Source organism: Oncorhynchus clarkii, chromosome 18 (genome assembly GCF_045791955.1).
Source record: "Oncorhynchus clarkii lewisi isolate Uvic-CL-2024 chromosome 18, UVic_Ocla_1.0, whole genome shotgun sequence".
Classification (NCBI taxonomy): Eukaryota; Metazoa; Chordata; class Actinopteri; order Salmoniformes; family Salmonidae; genus Oncorhynchus; species Oncorhynchus clarkii.
Window position 1 is genome coordinate 4,882,590 of NC_092164.1, and position 24,321 is coordinate 4,906,910.

Genomic DNA, 24,321 nt, shown 5'->3' on the forward strand with positions numbered 1-24,321 from the left:
AATGTAAATCTTCAGGTTTCAGGCAAGATTTCTGATCAAGGGAGCACAGCAGCAGGCCACTAAAAAGCAGGAAGGACCTGATTAGATGTATTTTAAGGGGTGTCAAAATCTGGGATCCTCCTCAGATCTTTTTGAAAGCAGTGGACCCTCCACATATCCTGAAGTTACCCAGGTGTGGAACCTCCACATATCCTGAAGTTACCCAGGTGTGGACCCTCCACATATCCTGAAGTTACCCAGGTGTGGACCCTCCACATATCCTGAAGTTACCCAGGTGTGGATCCTCTACATATCCTGAAGTTACCCAGGTGTGGACCCTCCACATATCCTGAAGTTACCCAGGTGTGGAACCTCCACATATCCTGAAGTTACCCAGGTGTGGACCCTCCACATATCCTGAAGTTACCCAGGTGTGGATCCTCCACATATCCTGAAGTTACCCAGGTGTGGATCCTCCACCTCCACCTCCATATCCTGAAGTTACCCAGGTGTGGACCCTCCACATATCCTGAAGTTACCCAGGTGTGGACCCTCCACATATCCTGAAGTTACCCAGGTGTGGATCCTCCACATATCCTGAAGTTACCCAGGTGTGGACCCTCCACATATCCTGAAGTTACCCAGGTGTGGACCCTCCACATATCCTGAAGTTACCCAGGTGTGGATCCTCCACATATCCTGAAGTTACCCAGGTGTGGATCCTCCACATATCCTGAAGTTACCCAGGTGTGAATCCTCCACATATCCTGAAGTTACCCAGGTGTGGATCCTCCACATATCCTGAAGTTACCCAGGTGTGGATCCTCCACATATCCTGAAGTTACCCAGGTGTGGACCCTCCACATATCCTGGAGTTACCCAGGTGTGGACCCTCCACATATCCTGAAGTTACCCAGGTGTGGGATACTAAAATTACTCTCTCTTAATTCCTCTCTCTCTCTCTCTCTCTCTCTCTCTCTCTCTCTCTCTCTCTCTCTCTCTCTCTCTCTCTGTCTCTGCCTCTCTCTCTCTCTCTCTCTGTCTCTCTCTCTTCCTACCTCTCTTTCTCTGCCTCTCTCGCTCTCTCTCTCTCCCTCTGCCTCTCTCTCTACCTCTCTCCCTGCCCCTCTATCTCTCTCTCTGTCTGTCTCTCTCTCTCCCTACCTCTCTTTCTCTGCCTCTCTCGCTCTCTCTCTCCCTCTCTCTCTCTGCCTCTGTCTCTACCTCTCTCCCTGCCCCTCTATCTCTCTCTCTCTCTCTCTCTCTCTCTCTGCCTCTCTATTTTTCTAAAATGTGTTATTAACTCATCTTGAATTAGGTTCTGAAGGGTATCACTTAATTTTCAGGCCTCATTGGTAATTCTCACATGGTGCTGCTAGATCCAAGGTCCACTGTGTCTGTGTGTGTGTGTGTGTGTGTGTGTGTGTGTGTGTGTGTGTGTGTGTGTGTGTGTGTGTGTGTGTGTGTGTGTGTGTGTGTGTGTGTGTGTGTGTGTGTGTGTGTGTGTGTGTGTGTGTGTGTGTGTGTGTGTGTGAAAGCATCAGTGAGAAAGCATGGGGTCTATCAGCAACACCATCTCTACATCAAAGCCAGCGTGTCAGAACAACTCTGATCAGAATAGACACAAGGTATCCCTAATCTTTGGCCAAGTGGACATTAAAGTGAATCTCCTCCTATTGAAAATGACTTATTCAGCTTGGCGGCTGAACGTACTGAGTAGTAATAGCAATAGTGGTAGTAGTAGCGTAGCATTTGTCACTGCTCTCTGTCTATTTACTGATGCTAAATCAGTAAGACCGACCACTGTTCAACATCATGACGAACTTGCATGGACCATGGAGAGACAACATATCTGTTCCTATCAAAATAAGCCATGAGAGAGACAGAGAGAGAGAGAGAGAGAGAGAGAGAGAGAGAGAGAGAGAGAGAGAGAGAGAGAGAGAGAGAGAGAGAGGGAGAGAGACAGAGAGAGAGAGAGACAGAGAGACAGAGAGAGAGAGCGAAACAGAGACAGAGAGAGAGAGAGAGAGAAACAGAGAGAGACAGAGACAGAAACAGAGACAGAGAGAGAGAGAGAGAGAGAGAGACAGAGAGAGAGAGAGAAACAGAGACAGAGAGAGAGACAGAGAGAGAGAGAGACAGAGAAAGAAACAGAGACAGAGAGAGAGAGAGAGAAACAGAGAGAGAGAGAGAGAAACAGAGACAGAGAGAGAGAGAGAGAGAGAGAGAGAGAGAGAGAGAGAGAGAGAAACATAGAGAGACAGAGACAGAGACAGAAACAGAGACTGAGAGAGAGAGAGAGAAACAGAGAGAGACAGAGACAGAAACAGAGACAGAGAGAGAGAGAGAGAGAGACATAGAGAGAGAGAAACAGAGACAGAGAGAGAGAGAGAAACAGAGACAGAAAGAGAGAGAGAGAGAGAGAGAGAGAGAGAGAGAGAGAGAGAGAGAGAGAGAGAGAGAGAGAGAGAGATGATACATGCCTATTCTGCCCACACTGAGCAGAGAACTGAAGAACTGAAACACTAAATAGGTTCTGTGGGATTTGGCCCAAGACTCAGACTATTCGATGCCAAGAAAGCGAAGGAGAGAGGAAGAGAGAGAGGGAAAGAGGGAGAGAAAGAGAGGGAGATTAAAAGGGAGAGAAAGAGAGGGAGAGAGGGAGACAAAGATGGAGAGAGGGAAAGAAAGAGAAAGAGAGAGAGAGAGAGGGAGAGGGAGAGAAAGAGAGGGAGAGAGAGCGAGAGGGAGACAGAGAGGGATAGAAAGAGAGGGAGAGAGAGACAAGCCCAAGTCTCAGACTATTCCAAGACCACAGCTGAGCCAAAACTCCCATCTTAGACCAGGATAACACAGTCTCTCAAGTCAACGTTCAATACCTTCACTGCCTTCATAGGCTAATGAATATAAATACCAAGCTCAGATAAGACAGAGAACAGCCTCAGTTAATAATTCAAATCCATCTATAACTATAAATCAAGAGAGACATTTAGAGAGAAATGAATAAAAATTGTACAGTAAGCGAGTGTTTCCAATAGAATGTATGTAATGATGTTTTATAAGATGGGACATTTTAAAAAGGGAACCCAACGGCTTCTGGTTACAGTTTATCTTCATCACAGATACTATGGGTCTTCAGATAGTCCTCCTCACTATTTTAGCCACACAGTTGAATCTCTCCCTGGTTAAGGTCTTAAATTACACCCTATTCCCTACATAGTGCACTACTTCTCACCAGAGCCCAATATGGCTGGTCAAAAGTAGTGCACTAAATAGGGAATAGGGTAGTCATTTATAATATGTCCTTTGTGTGTTTATGATATGTCCTCTGTTACCTATATTGAATGGTTCCAAGCCTGTTTGTCTGTCCCTCTGGTGCCCCAGACCTCTCCACTGCTGTTGTTCATGTGCTAACGGGCAGATGGTCAGTGAATCCGAGACGGTTTCTCTGTCAACAGAGACCATACTGAGAGGGCCACTAGCTGGAACCTTGAAACCAGGGTGCCTCCTATGCAGGGATTACAACACTTCTCTAAATAACAGTCTGTCTGCAGAGATATCCATACCAGAGATATCCATACCAGAGACATCCATACCAGAGATATCCATACCAGAGATATCCATACCAGAGACAGCCATACCAGAGATATCCATACCAGAGATATCCATACCAGAGATATCATACCAGAGACATCCATACCAGAGATATCCATACCAGAGATATCCATACCAGAGATATCCATACCAGAGATATCCATACCAGAGACATCATACCAGAGATATCCATACCAGAGATATCCATACCAGAGATTTCCATACCAGAGACAGCCATACCAGAGATATCCATACCAGAGACAGCCATACCAGAGACAGCCATACCAGAGATATCCATACCAGAGACAGCCATACCAGAGACAGCCATACCAGAGACAACCATACCAGAGACAGCCATACCAGAGATATCCATACCAGAGACAGCCATACCAGAGATATCCATACCAGAGATATCCATACCAGAGACAGCCATACCAGAGATATGCATACCAGAGATATCATACCAGAGACATCCATACCAGAGACAGCCATACCAGAGACATCCATACCAGAGACATCCATACCAGAGATATCCATACCAGAGATATCCATACCAGAGATATCCATACCAGAGATATCCATACCAGAGACATCCATACCAGAGATATCCATACCAGAGACAGCCATACCAGAGATATCCATACCAGAGACAGCCATACCAGAGATATCCATACCAGAGATATCCATACCAGAGACCTCATACCAGAGATATCCATACCAGAGTTATCCATACCAGAGATATCCATACCAGAGATATCCACACCAGAGATATCTGTACCAGAGATATCCATACCAGAGATATACATACCAGAGACCTCATACCAGAGATATCCATACCAGAGTTATCCATACCAGAGATATCCATACCAGAGATATCCATACCAGAGATATCTGTACCAGAAATATCCATACCAGAGATATCCATACCAGAGATATCCATACCAGAGATATCTGTACCAGAGATATCCATACCAGAGACAGCCATACCAGAGATATCCATACCAGAGATATCCATACCAGAGATATCCATACCAGAGATATCTGTACCAGAGGTATCCATACCAGAGACAGCCATACCAGAGATATCCATACCAGAGATATCCATACCAGAGATATCCATACCAGAGATATTCATACCAGAGATATCCATACCAGAGATATCCATACCAGAGACAGCCATACCAGAGACATCATACCAGAGATATCCATACCAGAGATATCCATACCAGAGATATCCATACCAGAGATATCTGTACCAGAGATATCCATACCAGAGACAGCCATACCAGAGATATCCATACCAGAGATATCCATACCAGAGATATCCATACCAGAGATATCTGTACCAGAGATATCCATACCAGAGACAGCCATACCAGAGATATCCATACCAGAGACATCATACCAGAGATATCCATACCAGAGATATCCATACCAGAGATTTCCATACCAGAGACAGCCATACCAGAGATATCCATACCAGAGACAGCCATACCAGAGACAGCCATACCAGAGATATCCATACCAGAGACAGCCATACCAGAGACAGCCATACCAGAGACAACCATACCAGAGACAGCCATACCAGAGATATCCATACCAGAGACAGCCATACCAGAGATATCCATACCAGAGACAGCCATACCAGAGATATCCATACCAGAGATATCCATACCAGAGACAGCCATACCAGAGATATGCATACCAGAGATATCATACCAGAGACATCCATACCAGAGACAGCCATACCAGAGATATCCATACCAGAGATATCTGTACCAGAGATATCCATACCAGAGACAGCCATACCAGAGATATCCATACCAGAGATATCCATACCAGAGATATCCATACCAGAGATATCCATACCAGAGATATCCATACCAGAGATATCCATACCAGAGACATCCATACCAGAGATATCCATACCAGAGATATCCATACCAGAGATATCCATACCAGAGATATCCATACCATACCAGTTTGTGCTGTTGGCTTTAAAGGGTAAAATACGTAGGCCTAACTTTCTGATATTGGCAGAATGAATGTCATGGATATCTTTATCCCTGGCTAGTCATTGATCTACAGTACATAGTGTGAACATCAAGGACAAAGTAACAATAAGAAGTATACACACACACACACGCACACACGCACACACACACACACACACACACACACACACACACACACACACACACACACACACACACACACACACACACACACACACACACACACACACACACACACACACACACACACACACACACACACACACACACACACACCATGAGCCCAGCATCAAAGTGTTTTATGCCTCCTCTTCCTGTAGAAATAATTAACCTACACAACCTACATTGATTCAGTAGGAAATGAGCAACAGCCAGCCAAGGTCTAAATAGCACAGACCAGGGTGTTATTGTTTCACAAATGAGAGAACAGTTTAAATGCTTGGCAAATAAAACATGGCCGCTGCTGGACGTCTAGTGGGGAGTGGGCAGGAGCAGGACACCATGCAACCAACCAACGGACACTATAGGATGGAACCAATGGAATAGTCCCAAAGTGGAAACTCCAAGGTACACACCTCAAATACTTTCAAATAATAGTACACGCAATACTAGTACACTCAATATGAGTACACACACCTCAAATACTTTCAAATACTAGTACACTCAATACTAGTACACTCAATATGAGTACACACACCTCAAATACTTTCACAATACTAGTACACGCAATACTAGTACACTCAATACTAGTACACTCAATATGAGTACACGCAATACTAGTACACTCAATATGAGTACACGCAATACTAGTACACTCAATATGAGTACACTCAATACTTGTACACTCAATATGAGTACACTCAATACTTGTACACTCAATATGAGTACACTCAATATGAGTACACGCAATACTAGTACACTCAATACTAGTACACTCAATATGAGTACACGCAATACTAGCACACTCAATATGAGTACACGCAATACTAGTACACTCAATACTAGTACACTCAATATGAGTACACGCAATACTAGTACACTCAATACTAGTACACTCAATATGAGTACACGCAATACTAGTACACTCAATATGAGTACACGCAATACTAGTACACTCAATACTAGTACACTCAATATGAGTACATGCAATACTAGTACACTCAATATGAGTACACGCAATACTAGTACACTCAATATGAGTAAACTCAATACGATTACACTGGTTTTTTTTACCCCACTACTCCGAGGAGATATCCTGCTCTGTGGAGAAATCCTGCACTGAGGAGATATCCCGCACTGAGGAGATATCCTGCTCTGAGGAGATATCCTGCACTGTTGCACTGAGGAGATATCCTGCACTGAGGAGATATCCTGCTCTGAGGAGATATCCTGCACTGAGGAGATATCCTGCTCTGAGGAGATATCCTGCACTGTGGAGATATCCTGCACCGAGGAGATATCCTGCTCTGAGGAGATATCCTGCACTGTGGAGATATCCTGCACTGTGGAGATATCCCGTCTTTCAGGCTGCTCTGTGATGATAAGCCTCCTCTCAATATCGGTGTCCCAAATGGCACCTTATTCACTACATAGTGCACTACTTTAGACTAGAGCCCTATGGGTACTGGTCCAAAGTAGTGCACTAAATATGGAATACTGTGACATTTGGAACACAGCGTAGTGAGTGGGTTTTCCACACGACTTCAAGGAACTAGCCAGGCTTTCCTCCATTCCTCCATTCCTCATCCATCAATCTTTCCTCATCCATCCTCCATTCCTCATCCATCCTTTTTTTCTCATCCATATATCCTGGCCTCTGATGATGGTGCTCCTCTCAAGGTGACCCATTTAAAACCCTGCTGCTGCTCTCCTCTCTCTCTCTCTCTCTCTCCCTCTCTCTCTCTCTCTCTCTCTCTCCCTCTCTCTCTCTCTCTCTCTCATTTCTCTCTCCCTCTTTCATTTCTCTTTCTTTCCTTTCTCTCTCGCTCTCTCTCCTCTCTTTTCTCTCCCTCTTTTTTCTCTCTCACTCTCCCTCCCTCTCTCTCTTTATAAATGTCTTTCTTTCTCTCTCTCCCTTTCTCTCTCTCTGCCCCCACTCTCTCTTCCCTTCCCTGTCCTGGTTTCAGCTGATAGAGGGTATAAATAACAGCACTCTTCCACAGAGGCTAAAAGGCTTTTATTTCTGTGGTCTAGCCGTGTGAAAATAACACAGTACATTGAGTGATGATGACTTGATGAGTTCTAGATCACTTCTGCCATGGATAGTCAGATGGATATGTTAGTAGGAACTGAGCACCGTCTGCTGGGAAGTCACTAAGCAGCACTAACTCTTTCTCATTGTGTGTGCCAGGTCCCAAACAGACTAGAGAAACATCAATTTTGACAATCACGATATAGTCATATAACTGTGGCATGGACATCTAGTGAGAACCCTGTCATGGTTATTGGTCATAGGTTACTACAGACAGACACTACCAGATAGGAAGGCTTTACTGATCTGCACTGAAGGGGGGAATACTTTACTGATCTGCACTGAAGGGGGGAATACTTTACTGATCTGCACTGAATGGTTAAATACTGTACTGATCTGCAATGAATGGATAAATACTTTACTGATCTGCACTGAATGGTTAAATACTGTACTGATCTGCACTGAATGGGTAAATACTGTACTGATCTGTACTGAATGGATAAATACTTTACTGATCTGCACTGAATGGATAAATACTTTACTGATCTGCACTGAATGGGTAAATACTTTACTGATCTGCACTGAATGGATAAATACTTTACTGATCTGCACTGAATGGATAAATACTTTACTGATCTGCACTGAATGGTTAAATACTTTACTGATCTGCACTGAATGGATAAATACTTTACTGATCTGCACTGAATGGGTAAATACTTTACTGATCTGCACTGAATGGGTAAATACTTTACTGATCTGCACTGAAGGGGGGAATACTTTACTGATCTGTACTGAATGGATAAATACTTTACTGATCTGCACTGAATGGTTAAATACTTTACTGATCTGCACTGAATGGATAAATACTTTACTGATCTGCACTGAATGGGTAAATACTTTACTGATCTGCACTGAATGGGTAAATACTTTACTGATCTGCACTGAAGGGGGGAATACTTTACTGATCTGTACTGAATGGATAAATACTTTACTGATCTGCACTGAATGGTTAAATACTTTACTGATCTGCACTGAATGGATAAATACTTTACTGATCTGCACTGAATGGGTAAATACTTTACTGATCTGCACTGAATGGGTAAATACTTTACTGATCTGCACTGAAGGGGGGAATACTTTACTGATCTGTACTGAATGGATAAATACTTTACTGATCTGCACTGAATGGTTAAATACTTTACTGATCTGCACTGAATGGATAAATACTTTACTGATCTGCACTGAATGGGTAAATACTTTACTGATCTGCACTGAAGGGGGAAATACTTTACTGATCTGCACTGAAGGGGGAAATACTTTACTGATCTGCACTGAATGGATAAATACTTTACTGATCTGCACTGAATGGATAAATACTTTACTGATCTGCACTGAATGGATAAATACTTTACTGATCTGCACTGAATGGGTAAATACTTTACTGATCTGCACTGAAGGGGGAAATACTTTACTGATCTGCACTGAATGGATAAATACTTTACTGATCTGCACTGAATGGGTAAATACTTTACTGATCTGCACTGAATGGGTAAATACTTTACTGATCTGCACTGAAGGGGGGAATACTTTACTGATCTGCACTGAATGGATAAATACTTTACTGATCTGCACTGAATGGGTAAATACTTTACTGATCTGCACTGAAGGGGGGAATACTTTACTGATCTGCACTGAATGGATAAATACTTTACTGATCTGCACTGAAGGGTTAAATACTTTACTGATCTGCACTGAATGGGTAAATACTTTACTGATCTGCACTGAAGGGTTAAATACTTTACTGATCTGCACTGAATGGATAAATACTTTACTGATCTGCACTGAATGGGTAAATACTTTACTGATCTGCACTGAAGGGTTAAATACTTTACTGATCTGCACTGAATGGATAAATACTTTACTGATCTGCACTGAAGGGGTAAAGAAGTCAAAGACAATCAGGCCTTTACAGTGACAGTGAACACGTCTTATGACCAGACCAGACAGTATTGGTTCAAGTCCACTAACATCTACTATGTATGTACAGGACATTACAGAGACAGGGAGGGAGAGAGAGCCACTCATTTAGCTAAAGTACAAGCAAGTGGCTCTGAGAAGAGACAGTAAAACAATATCAGACATTGCTATCTCAATCTGCATGAGATCACGATGTCCCATTCTTCATTCATAACCCACACAGTATGGTACTACTGTAAGGCAGCTGAAGAATCCAACACTGGACTATTCAAAGCCTACTACTCTAAGACAATGGCAACTTCATGTCAGTGGAGAGGTATGTGTCTCGGCCAGTGCCTTCGTCTTCTAGAGAAAGGAGCGTCACGCCATGTAAAATATACAGTACCAGTCAAAAGTTTGGACTCATTTTCTTTATTTTGACTATTTTCTACATTGTAGAATAATAGTGAAGACATCAAAACTATGAAAGAAAGGGTGGCTACTTTGAAGAATCTCAAATATAAAATATATTGATTTGTTTAACACTTTTTTTGGTTACTACATGATTCCATATGTGTTATTTCATAGTTTTGACGTCTTCAGTATTATTCTACAATGTAGAAAATAGTCAAAATAAAGAAAAACCCTTGAATGAGTCGGTGTGTCCAAACTTTTTACTGGTACTGCATGTGAAGTATAGATAGTTTTTACATTTTGAGGAAATATCAATGGTGAGTTTCCCAAAGCATTCATATCTAATGTGGTACATTACTTCTCTAAGTGTTTATTGAGGACCATGTTCATACCTCTAAGATACGATGGAGCTACAAGAAGCCCGTTGTTACTGGTACTGACACTTGGCCTACCTACTGAATGCTGCGTTCTTGTATGCCGATGAAATATTAACGTTGTTTTGGGAATAAGCCACAGGGAGTCCTTCCAGAATGAGGTTTTATCAGTATAAACATTTAATGAGGCAGTATGGCTTTCTTCAATGCCAGGCACAGTGTCAACCAATCACAAGATCAGATTCTGTGGGCTGATTATGTTGACATCCCTTCTTCAGTATTCAACCTTTCCTTGGAACCTTTCCTTGGAACCTTTCCTTCTAATCCGATTGTGAAGATTTGAAATTAAGATGGGCACGGATCTCAAGTCAGACTACTGCCTATAGATTCCATAACCGCTCTGTCAGATAAATGTTATACAGGTTAGAGCCACAAACAGATGTAAGTTATCACTCTTCTAGGGATGGACATTTGACATTTTTTTTGACTGTTTGAGTACTCGCAGGATTTATTTTTGAGTACTCAAGTTTTTAGAACACAAGGCACGCACTGGAAAAAATATGTGTGTATTTATCTATATCCCAACAGTACGCAACAATGTCCAATTTATCACAACCGTTACAGATAACTCATTCTAATTGATAAACGGCCCCAAATATATTCAGTCAATAAAAAACACAAGTACCAATTTATTAAAACCGTAATATGGTTATATTATATCCTGGCACACAATCTGTACTATCAACTGGTTATATTATATCCTGGCACACAATCTGTACTATCAACTGGTTATATTATATCCTGGCACACAATCTGTACTATCAACTGGTTATATTATATCCTGGCACACAATCTGTACTATCAACTGGTTATATTATATCCTGGCACACAATCTGTACTATCAACTGGTTATATTATATCCTGGCACACAATCTGTACTATCAACTGGTTATATTATATAATGGAACACAATCTGTACTATCAACTGGTTATATTATATCCTGGCACACAATCTGCACTATCAACTATCAACTGGTTATATTATATAATGGAACACAATCTGCAATATCAACTGGTTATATTATATAATGGAACACAATCTGTACTATCAACTGGTTATATTATATAATGGAACACTGGCAACACAATCTGTACAACTATCAACTGGTTATATTATATAATGGAACACAATCTGCAATATCAACTGGTTATATTATATAATGGAACACAATCTGGCTGGTTATATTATATCACAATCTGTACTATCAACTGGTTATATTATATCCTGGCACACAATCTGTACTATCAACTGGTTATATTATATAATGGAACACAATCACACAATCTGTATCAACTATCAACTGGTTATATTATATAATGGAACACAATCTGTACTATCAACTGGTTATATTATATCCTGGGTTATATTATATAATGGAACACAATCTGCAATATCAACTGGTTATATTATATCTGGCACACAATCTGTACTATCAACTGGTTATATTATATCATGGACACACAATCTGCCTGGCAATATCAACTGGTTATATTATATAATGGAACACAATCTGGATATTATATAATGGAACACAATCTGCAATATCAACTGGTTATATTATATCACAATCTGTACTATCAACTGGTTATATTATATCTGCACATAATATCAACTGGTTATATTATATCCTGGAACACAATCTGCAATATTAACTGGTTATATTATATCCTGGAACACAATCTGCAATATCAACTGGTTATATTATATCCTGGAACACAATCTGCAATATCAACTGGTTATATTATATCCTGGAACACAATCTGCAATATCAACTGGTTATATTATTTCCTGGAACACACTCTGCAATATCAACTGGTTATATTATATCCTGGAACACACTCTGCAATATCAACTGGTTATATTATTTCCTGGAACACAATCTTTAAAAAGGTAGTAACCTCAGCAGTGGTCCGTTCATAGAAGTCAATGGTGCGATGGCACAGCCTCATTTAGTTAATTTAGAACCAAAACCTTTTCCAGTGTGAAGCAGTGACTCTCAAAGAGAGATAATTTGAAACAGGGCTCAATTTGGTGAGTTGAAAGATCATTTTATTCAGGGTTACAAACCAATATCTGTATTTATTTATTTTTTACAAAATACAGACGTTTGATTTAGTTTATTCTGCCTGTTCTTTGTAATAAAAATAAAAACATGGATGAACAATTCCACATTGAACAATGCATGGGGATTAATTATGGCCACAACATCAGTTTGGTGAGTAGGCATAGGCTCAATGATTCTGATGAAAATACGCTCTTTGTCTTTATAAAACTAATGGTTTTGCATATTTTCAGTGTGGAACTTGTCTATGTTTAGGGGGGGGTTATAGCTTAGGCACTAGCAGTTCGCAAATGATTTCTATACGGAAAATAGACAGGGCGCAATTATTCCAAAACTGTAGCTCGTTGTTGAAACACATATTTCCCTAAAACTGACGTCATTTGGGAAGGAATGTAGCCTGCGTATCTTATCAGATTGTCACTTGTGTTCTCTCTCCGGCCTCGAGGTCACCAGGCTGCTCGTTATGGCGCACACCTGACACCATCGTTACGCGCACCTGCGTATCATCAGCCCCACCTGGACTCCATCACCTCCCTGATCACCTTCCCTATTTATGTCCCTCCCTTTGGTTCCTTCCCCAGGCGTTATTGTTTCTGTTTCCTGTCTGTGCGTTGTTCGTGTTTCTTGTTTTGGATAATGTTTTCATTTATTTATTAAATGATACACTCCCTGAACTTGATTCCCGGCTCCCAGCGTACACGTTACACAGTTAGATACGTTTTATAGACATTTATTTATTAAATTATTCACTCCCTGAACTTGATTCCCGACTCCCAGCACACACGTTACACAGTTAGACACGTTTTATAGACATTTATTTATTAAATGATTCACTCCCTGAACTTGATTCCCGACTCCCAGCACACGTTACACAGTTAGATAGGTTTTATATGTATTTCTGTAGGCCTAACGGGAGCTTGTGTGTAGACGCGGAGGGGAAAGGGAATTTAGGGAGAAGAACTGTGTGATTCTTGGCTTGGTTTCTTATTTGTTATGCCCCGCAAATACACAAGTACAATGGAACACTTGAGTCAAAGCAAATTAACGTTGTCTTCAGGGCAAAAATGAACTTTCTTTCACAAATAAACATTTATTTGCCTGTTCGGGCAGTCACAAAGCACATTCCACATAATAGCTTTACAGTATTTGAAATATATATATATATATATATATATATATATATATATATATATATATATATGGTTAAAGATGGAGTTGTGATGCCCATCCAGTACTCATGGCCATCCCTAGTAACCGATAGATGGAGTTGTGATGCCCATCCAGTACTCATGGCCATCCCTAGTAACCAATAGATGGAGTTGTGATGCCCGTTCAGTACTCCTGTCCATCCCTAGTAACCAATAGATGGAGTTGTGATGACCGTTCAGTACTCCTGTCCATCCCTAGTAACCAATAGATGGAGTTGTGATGACCGTTCAGTACTCCTGTCCATCCCTAGTAACCGATAGATGGAGTTGTGATGACCGTTCGGTACTCCTGTCCATCCCTAGTAACCGATAGATGGAGTTGTGATGACCGTTCAGTACTCATGACCATCCCTAGTAACCAATAGATAGAGTTGTGACGCCCGTTCAGTATTTATGGCCATCCCTAGTAACCGATAGATGGAGTTGTGATGCCCGTTCAGTACTCCTGTCCATCCCTAGTAACCAATAGATGGAGTTGTGATGCCCGTTCAGTACTCCTGTCCATCCCTAGTAACCGATAGATGGAGTTGTGATGACCGTTCGGTACTCCTGTCCATCCCTAGTAACCGATAGATGGAGTTGTGATGACCGTTCAGTACTCATGACCATCCCTAGTAACCAATAGATAGAGTTGTGACGCCCGTTCAGTATTTATGGCCATCCCTAGTAACCGATAGATGGAGTTGTGATGCCCGTTCAGTACTCCTGTCCATCCCTAGTAACCAATAGATGGAGTTGTGATGCCCGTTCAGTACTCCTGTCCATCCCTAGTAACCAATAGATGGAGTTGTGACAACCGTTCAGTACTCATGACCATCCCTAGTAACCAATAGATGGAGTTGTGACAACCGTTCAGTACTCCTGTCCATCCCTAGTAACCAATAGATGGAGTTGTGATGCCCGTTCAGTACTCCTGTCCATCCCTAGTAACCAATAGATGGAGTTGTGACGACCGTTCAGTACTCCTGTCCATCCCTAGTAACCAATAGATGGAGTTGTGACGACCGTTCAGTACTCATGACCATCCCTAGTAACCGATAGATGGAGTTGTGATGCCCGTTCAGTACTCCTGTCCATCCCTAGTAACCAATAGATGGAGTTGTGATGCCCGTTCAGTACTCATGGCCATCCCTAGTAACCAATAGATGCCATAACTGTCAGAGAAATACAGGTTAGAGACACAAACAAATCCAAGTTATCACTGTTTCTACTCCTTGAACTGAGCTGCCTGGGCCTCTATAGCCTCACCCTGGATGTCAGTCAGTACTACAGTGGGGACTACAGTGTAACGAGGCCTGGCAGAACAAATCCAATGTGCCCTCATCCATTCACCCGTCCCCCGCCTGCCTGACTGTCTGCCTGAGCCCCTCCCCAGGGAAAGACCACACTGCTACACTACACTACAGGATAACACAGGGACTATTAGACTACACTACTACACTACAGGATAACACAGGGACTATTAGACTACACTAATACACTACAGGATAACACAGGGACTATTAGACTACACTACTACACTACAGGATAACACAGGGACTATTAGACTACACTACAGGATAACACAGGGACTATTAGACTACACTACTACACTACAGGATAACACAGGGACGATTAGACTACACTACTACACTACAGGATAACACAGGGACTATTAGACTACAGTAGATACTGCAGACAAGTGAAGCTTCACATCAGTCATGCCTGGCAATGTACTAACTCCACCTCCTACAGTTCTCTTCATAAGGACACTAGCCAGTAACTCCACCTCCTACAGTTCTCTTCATAAGGACACTAGCCAGTAACTCCACCTCCTACAGTTCTCTTCATAAGGACACTAACCAGTAACCACACCTCCTACAGTTCTATTCATAAGGACACTAGCCAGTAACCACACCTCCTACAGTTCTCTTCATAAGGACACTAGCCAGTAACTCCACCTCCTACAGTTCTCTTCATAAGGACACTAGCCAGTAACCACACCTCCTACAGTTCTCTACATAAGGACACTAGCCACTAGCTCCACCTCCTAAAGTTCTCTTCATAAGGACACTAGCCAGTAACTCCACCTCCTACAGTTCTCTTCATAAGGACACTAACCACAAACTCCACCTCCTACAGTTCTCTTCATAAGGACACTAGCCAGTAACTCCACCTCCTACAGTTATCTTCATAAGGACACTAGCCAGTAACTCCACCTCCTACAGTTTTCTTCATAAGGACACTAGCCAGTAACTCCACCTCCTAAAGTTCTCTTCATAAGGACACTAGACACTAACTCCACCTCCTACAGTTATCTTCATAAGGACACTAGCCAGTAACTCCACCTCCTACAGTTCTCTTCATAAGGACACTAGCCACTAACTCCACATCCTACAGTTCTCTTCATAAGGACACTAGCCAGTAACCACACCCCCTACAGTTCTCTTCATAAGGATAGCCAGTAACCACACCCCCTACAGTTATCTTCATAAGGATAGCCAGTAACCACACCCCCTACAGTTCTCTTCATAAGGACAGCGAGTAACCACACCCCCTACAGTTCTCTTCATAAGGACAGCCAATAACCACACCCCCTACAGTTCTCTTCATAAGGATAGCCAGTAACCACACCCCCTACAGTTCTCTTCATAAAGATAGCCAGTAACCACACCCCCTACAGTTCGCTTCATAAGGACAGCCAATAACCACACCCCCTACAGTTCTCTTCATAAGGACAGCCAGTAACCACACCCCCTACAGTTCTCTTCATAAGGACAGCCAGTAACCACACCCCCTACAGTTCTCTTCATAAGGACAGCCAGTAACCACACCCCCTACAGTTCTCTTCATAAGGACAGCCAGTAACCACACCCCCTACAGTTCTCTTCATAAGGACAGCCAGTAACCACACCCCCTACAGTTCTCTTCATAAGGACAGCCAGTAACCACACCACCTACAGTTCTCTTCATAAGGACAGCCAGTAACCACACCCCCTACAGTTCTCTTCATAAGGACAGCCAGTAACCACACCCCCTACAGTTCTCTTCATAAGGACAGCCAGTAACCACACCCCCTACAGTTCTCTTCATAAGGACAGCCAGTAACCACACCCCCTACAGTTCTCTTCATAAGGACAGCCAGTACCACACCCCCTACAGCCAGGACAGCCAGTAACCACACCCCCTACAGTTCTCTTCATAAGGACAGCCAGTAACCACACCCCCTACAGTTCTCTTCATAAGGACAGCCAGTAACAGCACACCCCCTTCTCTTCACAGCCAGTAACCACACCCCCTACAGTTCTCTTCATAAGGATAGCCAGTAACCACACCCCCTACAGTTCTCTTCATAAGGACAGCCAGTAACCATACCCCCTACAGTTCTCTTCATAAGGACAGCCAGTAACCACACCCCCTACAGTTCTCTTCATAAGGACAGCCAGTAACCACACCCCCTACAGTTCTCTTCATTCTCTTCAAGGACAGCCAGTAACCACACCCCCTACAGTTCTCTTCATAAGGACAGCCAGTAACCACACCCCCTACAGTTCTCTTCATAAGGACAGCCAGTAACCACACCCCCTACAGTTCTCTTCATAAGGACAGCCAGTAACCACACCCCCTACAGTTCTCTTCATAAGGACAGCCAGTAACCACACCCCCTACAGTTCTCTTCATAAGGACAGCCAGTAACCACACCCCCTACAGTTCTCTTCATAAGGACAGCCAGTAACCACACCCCCTCACAAATATCAGAAATGGAAATATTAAGTTAGCCATTGTTCAGAACGTGTGAAGCATAACATTAGTCATGTTGTGTCTGCAGTCACTCCAAACTGATTTTTTATTTAACTAGGCAAGTCAGTTTAGAACAAATTCTTACTTACAATGACAGCAGGTTAACTGCCTTGTTCAGGAGCAGAACAACAGATTTTTACCTTGTCAGCTCAGGGAATCAATCTAGCAACCTTTACGGTTCCTGGCCCAACGCTCTAACCACTAGGCTACCTGCCGCCCCAGTCTTCCTCAGAATGGATGGTGAAGTGAAACATCGGCTAGTTCAACTCTACAACTCTGATTTTCAGCCCCCACAGAAGAAAGGAACTGTTTGCTATGAGTTGTGAGCCAAAAGCCCAGAGTTGAGTTTGGTTTGGGGGAGCTGGAGCACAAGCACAAGCGTCCACAGCTGTGCCAATCTGTGCAAACAGAAACGCGTCTGGGAGAGAAAAGACAAATGAAAAGATGCAGTCTCTCTCTGCTGTCTCAAAATAGACCAGCCAGGAACAACACATGTAGATGACACAATCACAGGGAAGAGAGGAGAGCCAACCCTCCATCTCTCTGTTTCTCCATCCAAAGGAAGAATGAGAGAATGGTAAACAAACTTGAACAAAGTAAAATACCTGTTCATCAAGACAATCACAACCATCAGGCAGCCGAAGTGGAGGGCTGTGGGTGATTGGTTGGTCAGCCTGTCAATCAAGAGACCAAACATTCTTTTGACAAATGGTCAATTCTCACCAAGCATTAAATTATATTAGATTTAATCTGAAACATGTACTAAAAGATTCAGCTACTGAGGTGATTCTGGTAGGTTTCATCTGAAACATGTACTAAAAGATTCAGCTACTGAGGTGATTCTGGTAGGTTTCATCTGAAACATGTTCTAAAAGATTCAGCTACTGAGGTGATTCTGGTAGGTTTCATCTGAAACATGTACTAAAAGATTCAGATACTGAGGTGATTCTGGTAGGTTTCATCTGAAACATGTTCTAAAAGATTCAGCTACTGAGGTGATTCTGGTAGGTTTCATCTGAAACATGTACTAAAAGATTCAGCTACTGAGGTGATTCTGGTAGGTTTCATCTGAAACATGTTCTAAAAGATTCAGCTACTGTGGTGATTCTGGTAGGTTTCATCTGAAACATGTTCTAAAAGATTCAGCTACTGAGGTGATTCTGGTAGGTTTCATCTGAAACATGTACTAAAAGATTCAGCTACTGAGGTGATTCTGGTAGGTTTCATCTGAAACATGTACTAAAAGATTCAGCTACTGAGGTGATTCTGGTAGGTTTCATCTGAAACATGTACTAAAAGATTCAGCTACTGAGGTGATTCTGGTAGGTTTCATCTGAAACATGTACTAAAAGATTCAGCTACTGAGGTGATTCTGGTAGGTTTCATCTGAAACATGTACTAAAAGATTCAGCTACTGAGGTGATTCTGGTAGGTTTCATCTGAAACATGCACTAAAAGATTCAGCTACTGAGGTGATTCTGGTAGGTTTCATCTGAAACATGTACTAAAAGATTCAGCTACTGAGGTGATTCTGGTAGGTTTCATCTGAAACATGTTCTAAAAGATTCAGCTACTGTGGTGATTCTGGTAGGTTTCATCTGAAACATGTTCTAAAAGATTCAGCTACTGAGGTGATTCTGGTAGGTTTCATCTGAAACATGTACTAAAAGATTCAGCTACTGAGGTGATTCTGGTAGGTTTCATCTGAAACATGTACTAAAAGATTCAGCTACTGAGGTGATTCTGGTAGGTTTCATCTGAAACATGTACTAAAAGATTCAGCTACTGAGGTGATTCTGGTAGGTTTCATCTGAAACATGTACTAAAAGATTCAGCTACTGAGGTGATTCTGGTAGGTTTCATCTGAAACATGTACTAAAAGATTCAGCTACTGAGGTGATTCTGGTAGGTTTCATCTGAAACATGCACTAAAAGATTCAGCTACTGAGGTGATTCTGGTAGGTTTCATCTGAAACATGCACTAAAAGATTCAGCTACTGAGGTGATTCTGGTAGGTTTCATCTGAAACATGCACTAAAAGATTCAGCTACTGAGGTGGATGCTGTTCTGCATGCACGCTTTGACCAAGGTTGCATCCAAAATGGGACCCTATTCCCTATATAGTGCACTACATTTGACCAGGTCCTGCATAGGGTCTGGTCAAAAGTAGGACACTATGTAGGGAATAGGGTCCCATTTCAGACTCAGACCATATTACAGTGAGCAGAGAAATTAAATATTTAATTAATTAAATACTTTCCACTAAGAAAAGGTTTCAGGCTAAAAATACAAATAAAATACACCCCATAACAGGATTTCTGAGAGGCTATTGGGGAACATCAGCATAACAGGATTTCTGAGAGGCTATTGGGGAACATCACCATAACAGGATTTCTGAGAGGCTATTGGGGAACATCAGCATAACAGGATTTCTGAGAGGCTATTGGGGAACATCAGCATAACAGGATTTCTGAGAGACTATTGGGGAACATCAGCATAACAGGATTTCTGAGAGACTATTGGGGAACATCAGCATAACAGGATTTCTGAGAGACTATTGGGGAACATCAGCATAACAGGATTTCTGAGAGACTATTGGGGAACATCAGCATAACAGGATTTCTGAGAGGCTAATGGGGAACATCAGCATAACAGGATTTCTGAGAGGCTATTGGGGAACATCACCATAACAGGATTTCTGAGAGACTATTGGGGAACATCAGCATAACATGATTTCTGAGAGACTATTGGGGAACATCAGCATAACAGGATTTCTGAGAGACTATTGGGGAACATCAGCATAACAGGATTTCTGAGAGACTATTGGGGAACATCAGCATAACAGGATTTCTGAGAGGCTATTGGGGAACATCAGCATAACAGGATTTCTGAGAGGCTATTGGGGAACATCAGCATAACAGGATTTCTGAGAGGCTATTGGGGAACATCAGCATAACAGGACAATAATTGAGATAAGAGGTAAAACTTGGACTGGAACATATTTTCTGGGACATGGCCTGTATATTGCAGAGAAACTTTAGTGAACTTTTCATAACAATGATTTAGCCTCATTTGCCAAATTAGTCCGTATATTATTATGATGATTTTATTATGATTCTGACTTGAATAGTTCAATTAATTCAATTAGTAAATCATTTCCCAACCTGTGAATGGAGGTGTCTGCCTACTAAAACTATTGCTAGCTTCTAAAATGGCACCCTATTCTCTATTTGGTACACTACTTTAGACCAGATCCCTATGAGCCCTGGTCAAAAGTAGTGCACTATATACGGAATAGAGTGCCATTTGGGACATACACTATTAACTTTTCCCCCTGCTCCAAATAGTTTCCCCCCAGGCCGGATCAACTGCCCAACGAAGAGATGATCAATACAGGTTTTGCTGTAGCCTCATTAATCAATATGATGCGGAGTTGATGATGTCAACAGTTAAAGGTCCACGATACCAACACTGCTACTGATTGACCTTGGTTCTGTTGCTCTGCCCTGCCCAGGATCACATCAATACACTACACGGTTCTGTTGCTCTGCCCTGCCCAGGACAACTATCAATAAACTAGAAGGTTATGTTGCTCTGTCCAGGACAATTATCAATACACTACACATTTCTGTTGCTCTGCCCTGCCCAGGACAACTATCAATACACTAGAAGGTTATGTTGCTCTGCCCAGGACAATTATCAATACACTACACATTTCTGTTGCTCTGTCCTGCCCAGGACAACTATCAATAAACTAGAAGGTTATGTTGCTCTGCCCAGGACAATTATCAATACACTAGAAGGTTATGTTGCTCTGCCCTGCCCAGGACAACTATCAATACACTAGAAGGTTATGTTGCTCTGCCCAGGACAACTATCAATACACTACGCGGTTCTGTTGCTCTGCCCTGCCCAGGACAACTATCAATACACTAGAAGGTTATGTTGCTGTGCCCAGGACAACTATCAATAAACTAGAAGGTTATGTTGCTCTGCCCTGCCCAGGACAACTATCAATAAACTAGAAGGTTATGTTGCTCTGCCCTGCCCAGGACAACTATCAATAAACTAGAAGGTTATGTTGCTCTGCCCTGCCCAGGACAACTATCAATACACTAGAAGGTTATGTTGCTCTGCCCAGGACAACTATCAATAAACTAGAAGGTTATGTTGCTCTGCCCTGCCCAGGACAACTATCAATAAACTAGAAGGTTATGTTCCTCTGCCCAGGACAACTATCAATACACTAGAAGGTTATGTTGCTCTGTCCTGCCCAGGACAACTATCAATAAACTAGAAGGTTATGTTGCTCTGTCCTGCCCAGGACAACTATCAATAAACTAGAAGGTTATGTTGCTCTGCCCTGCCCAGGACAACTATCAATACACTAGAAGGTTATGTTGCTCTGCCCTGCCCAAGACAACTATCAATACACTAGAAGGTTATGTTCCTCTGCCCAAGACAACTATCAATACACTAGAAGGTTATGCTGCTGTGCCCAAGACAACTATCAATAAACTAGAAGGTTTGTTCAACATGATTTCCATGTAGTGAATCAGTAAGTTGATCCTATTGTTCCAAACTACACGGGGCTTTCATCAGGTGTAGCCAACACTGGTGAAATGACATTTCATGGGTAACCATGACCACGTATCACATCAAAATATGAATACAATGACCAAAAGTGTACTTATTGCACACCACACATTCCATCAAAGAAATAGATCAGCCCCTAATATCAGATTCTGCCTGTCTATGGATCTCTGCAGGCTTAATCTCGTTTAAAAACATGACGTCCTTTCATCAGATCCCACATACTGTAACGGGCATACAGTGCATTCAGACAGTATTCAGACCCCTTCACTTAAAATGGATTACATTTTTTTTTTAATCCTCAACAATCTATACACAATACTCCATAATGACAAAGCAATTTTTTTAACTTAAATAAAAATAAAAATAAACGTTTTTTTTTTAAATAATTTTTTTACAAATGTATAAAACATAAAAACTGAAATACCTTATTTACACAAGTATTCAGACCCTTTGCTATGATACTCAAAATTGAGCTCAGGTGCATCCGGTTTCCATTGATCATCCTTGAGATGTTTCTAGAACTTCCTTTAAATCCACCCTAACCCTAACCCAATGGCCTCCATCATTCTTAAATGGAAGAAGTTTGGAACCACCAAAACCTTTCCTAGAGCTGGCCGCCCTGCCAAACAACGCCCAGCAACTGGGGGAGAAGGGCCTTGGTCAGGGAGGTGACCAAGAACCCGATGGTCACTCTGACAGAGCTCCAGAGTTCCTATGTGGAGATGGGAGAACCTTCCAGAAGGACAACCATCTCTGCAGCACTCCACCAATCAGGTCTTTATAGTAGAGTGACCAGATGGAAGCCACTCAGTAAAAGCACATGACAACCCGCTTGGAGTTTTGCAAAAGGCACCTTAAGGACTCTCAGACCATGAGAAACAAGATTTTATGGTCTGATGAAACCAATACTGAACTCTTTGGCCTGAATGCCAAGCGTCACGTGTGGAGGAAACCAGGCACCGCTCATCACCTGGCCATTACCATCCCTACGGTAAAGCATGGTGGTGGCAGCATCACGCTGTGGGGATGTTTTTCAGCGGCAGGGACTGGGAGACTAGTCAGGATCGAGGGAAAGATGAACGGAGCAATGTACAGAGAGATCCTTCATGAAAACCTGCTCAGGAGCGCTCAGGATCTCATACAGAGTCGAAGGTTCACCTTCCAACAGGACAACGACCCTAAGCACACAGCTTAGGAGTGGCTTAGGGACAAGTCTCTGAATGTCCTTGATTGGCCTAGCCAGAGCCCAGACTTGAACCTGATGCAACATCTCTGGAGAGACCTGAAAATAGCTATGCAGCGACGTTAACCATCCAACCTGACAGAGCTTGAGAGGATCTGCAGAGAAGAATGGGAGAAACTTCCCAAAGACAGGTGTGCCGAGCTTGTAGCGTCATACCCAAGAAGACTCAAGGCTGTAATCGCTGCCAAAGAGTAAAGGGTCTGAATACTTATGTAAATGTGATATTTCCGTTTTTAATTTTTAATACATTTGCAAAAATGTCTAAAAATCTGTATTTGCTTTGTCATTATGGGGTACTGTGGGTAGATTGACGAGAAAAAAAAACTATTTAATCAATTTTTTAATTTTAGACCTTAAACTGTGCCCAGTGGGTAGTGACCAATATTTTGTTTCATTTCCTCCAGTTTTACTCAGCAAAAATAAAGTAGGACTGAGTCTATCATATAAAATAGTGACTCATCTTTGCCAGAACAATAGTCTACCTGGCGATGTTATTGATCATGGTCATAGTTCAGATAGGCCTAGTTTGGGTTGCTTCTGGCTAGATGTCTAAATATAGCTGTAACATCGCACTCTCTTCAATATTACGGAACGAAGATGCCTAATTGTGAGGAAGAACAGCAAAGCAGGCTGCCATCCAAAGTACTGCAGACAGAATATGCTTTCCATCTGATCCTGCAACCTCCACTACAAGTAGGCTGAATGATTTAGCTACCTCTGGACTCTAGAGAAGTGATGTGATATATCCCTAGTTGATTCTGCTCTAGACTTTAGAGAAGTGACATGATATATCCCTAGTTGATTCTGCTCTGGACTCTAGAGAAGTGACATGATATATCCCTAGTTGA

At 42.2% G+C, this 24,321-nt stretch overlaps 1 protein-coding gene across 5 annotated transcripts in view; it reads right to left on the reverse strand.

The window, feature by feature from the left end:
* LOC139372244 (cyclin-dependent kinase-like 5) overlaps positions 1-24,321 on the reverse strand; it is a 62,622-nt gene that overhangs the window by 24,209 nt on the left and 14,092 nt on the right. The window lies entirely within an intron of this gene.